This window comes from Salvia miltiorrhiza, chromosome 2, assembly GCF_028751815.1.
Source record: "Salvia miltiorrhiza cultivar Shanhuang (shh) chromosome 2, IMPLAD_Smil_shh, whole genome shotgun sequence".
In the NCBI taxonomy this organism is placed as follows: Eukaryota; Viridiplantae; Streptophyta; class Magnoliopsida; order Lamiales; family Lamiaceae; genus Salvia; species Salvia miltiorrhiza.
In genome coordinates this window covers 48440828-48444421 of record NC_080388.1, presented here as the reverse complement: position 1 = coordinate 48444421, position 3594 = coordinate 48440828, and positions in this window count along the sequence as shown.

Below are 3594 nucleotides of genomic sequence, written 5' to 3'. Positions count from 1 at the left end.
TACATACTCCCTCCGTCCCTAAAATAACTTCCTCTTTTTCCATTTTGGGACGTCCCCCAAATAACTTCCTCTTTCTTTCTTTCCATTTTTGGAAACCTACCCCACCACTAATAATACTTTATTTATTCTTACTTTTCACTTTTCACCACTCCCAATACTAATTATAACACTTTTCACAACTTCCAATAATAATTATATCACTTTTTCTCCACTATCAATACACTTTACAACTTTTTATTAAAACCCGTGTCGTCTCCAAAGAGGAAGCCATTTCAGGGACGGATGGAGTATATTTTTTTGTTTTTTCTAATTTCAATAATATATACACTTTTTAAATTTTATTTTTATTATAATTTAATTAAGGGTAAAATAGTCTATTTACATAAAAATTGATTTGAATTAATATATTTGTATTTTCATAGTTAATATTAACCTTTTATTAAGCAAAGTGGTTATTTGGAAGGATTAACACAATTATAAATTAACTTAAATGTATGAATTCTATATAGAACACCTATGAATTCTCCGTGTTAATGTCTGAATTGCGGAAAAAAATTTGATACATTTAGGATTTGAACTCAGGACCATAAATTCATCTAACAAGGTGATGAATCAACTGTAGATATATCTTGATGATCTAAGAGCTGAAAATGATTTCTTTTTTATATTTTAAGAAGCGTTTTTATTTTAGTCCACCTATATATATAAGGTCAATTCTAATTCGAGAGAATTCAGATTTTTATCTTTAGGTTTGTACAACTCAATATAAAAGGGAAAATGTTGTATTATGAGTCAAGGTCGTGACTTATTAAAAGAATAGAGTTTTTAGGCAGGGGTCCGAGCTTCACAAAATGATGTTTATATGTAGAACAATATTGTGATGTAATTTTTTTTTATTAAAGTGTGTTATTTTTGATTGATAAATTATTTATTATGAGAAAAGGTGGATAACAAAAATTCATCCTTTAAATCCTCTCTTCATGTCCCTCATTTTCTACAAAAGAGAATTTCACAAAGAATGAATACAAAAATTCATCCTTTTTTTTTCCCCAGTCCAATAAGGAATAATATTATCCCTCCTTTAAGTAAAAAGAATGAATGTAAAATGATGAAATTCTTATTTAAAAAAAGATGAAATTTTCTTTTGTAAAAAATGAGGAAAAGAAAGAGAGGAATTGAAGGGATAATTTTTTATTATCACTTTTTTTGTGATAAATTTATTCGAAAAAGGAAAAAGAAAAAAACACACACCCTTAACCCTTAAGGTAATATTTGTGCACGCTAGTTTATATAAATATCAATGTTGAATATTTTTTCTATTTACATTAAAAATATATAACTTGAAGACTTCCGTTTCATAAAAAAAAAAAAAAGAATCTACTCAATGCGCTAAAGAATGAGCAACACAATTAGCTTCTCTTCTAACATGATGAAACTCTAGCAAATCATCACAAAGTGTTTCAGAGCTTACTCGATCATTATGCACCACATGTATATCAAGGAGCGAGTAAAAACAATCATAATCGAACCTAGATCGAGTTGGAGACAGTGACCAATGCCCAGTAGCATTGCTTGAAGTTCCCCCATAAGTGTAGTGGAGGTATTCCCGATACTTTGAGCTAGGGATGTAAACGAATCGAATCGAATCGAATATCATTGTATTCGATTCATATTCGTAAAATTAATTACATATTCGAATCGGTATTCGAATACCTTTCAAATCATATTTCGCTATTTGTATTCGATTCGTATACTATTCGCGAATACTCGAACCGAATCGAATATTCGTTTGTCTTTTTTTAAAAATGTATGTAACACAATATAAATCGAATATTCGGTTCGAAAAATTCCTATTATTAATTTAATTCGAATATATTCAATCCACGATTTTAATAGAGAAAAAAATGTAAAATAATATTTCAAAATTTACTTAAAAAACTCAATAATATATTCTAAAAATATATTCTTCTATTTCAAACTCCAAAAATAAAATTTTATTATTTATATTTTATTTTATATATATATATATATATATATATATATATATATATTGATGAGGAGTAATGTGTGCAGAGCAGAGAAGGGACATAAATCAGAAGAATCATGTGGAAAAATGGCCATTGCCAGAGAAGCCATCGTTACCAAAAGAGTCATCCTCGTCAGAGGAGTCATCTTCACCAGAGGAAGTATCCTCGCCAGAGGAGTCATCTTCACCAGAGGAAGTATCCTCGCCAGAGGAATCATCTTCACCAGAGGAGGTATCCTCGTCAGAGGAGTCATCTTCGCCAGAGGAAACATCCTAGTCAGAAAGTATATCCTTGCCAGAGGAGACGCCTTCGCTAGAGGAGATGTGTTTACTAGAAGAGTCACTTTCATCAGAGATGTCAACATCACCAGAGAAGATGCCTTCGCCAGAAAAGACATTGCCATCAGAGGAGCCAACAAATGCGCGGGAAGGTCTCCCGCATGTTATCAAAATTACCAGCGTACCCTTCCATCACGCAACGCGCATGCGCCGCAGATGTTTTTACTATTCTACCCCTCCGCTTGTAAATCTATAAATAGGGCTCGAGCTCGTGTACTGTGACTTACGCTATCTCATATTTTGAATACAACTGCTATTTTCTCTCCTGCGCAAGATTTCCGATCAGCCACTTTTACTCTTATCGACTAGGTAGAATTCGCGATTTCCCTTTATAGATTTAGGTGTTGGTTTCGCAAACACCAACTGGCGCCGTCTGTGGGAAAGCTACTAAATTAAGACGTGAGGTCGCGGTTGCCGACGTACGCAGATCTGTAAATTCAATCGGATTTGCGGGCGTTGGCACCGATTGGTCCGATAATCCGGACATCCAGCTGTTTTTAATCGGTTAATTGTGTTTTCTGGGTTAATATGTTGTTAATCTGCTGAGCTCTGTGTTGATTTGTGTTTTGGGTGCATGGGGAAAGGTGGCGACGAGCGTAAAACATGAATCAGGGGAAATTTACGTTTATTTACCGCTTGTTTGGGGTAGTTATCTGCGAATAAAGGGTTCTCTTGTAGTATTGAGGTTTTCTTCATCGATCTAATGTTTTGCATGAGGGAATCGTAGTTGGGTGCTCTGTTCCGATTGTGTTCGTCGTTTCCTTGCGGATCCACTACTAAAAATGATAATAGGGATAACGGTTCATACATAACGGTTTTGGTCAAAAACCGTTATGTATGAGCGCACTTTTAATGATACATAACGGTTTTACAAAACTCTGTTATGTATGTGGTGTTGTCTTAATGTATTTATAACAGTGTTAAATTAAGCGTTACGTATTTGCGTTATCTATTAGTTCTATATATAACGGTATTACTGAACCGTTAAATTATACGTTATCTATGAGCGTCTGTTTTATAACGGTTATTTTAGCGTTACGAAAAGCGTTACATATGTGTATCATTTATTTATTTTTATTTATCTATTTATTAATTTTAATTTCTAAATAAATTAAATCCTCCCTTAATTTCAAAATCTGAAATTTATCTAGGGTTTCAGTTTCTCTTTCAATTGTTTCTCCAGTGAGTCTCGCCGTCGCCGCCGTTGCCGCTGTCGTTGCCAGACCGTC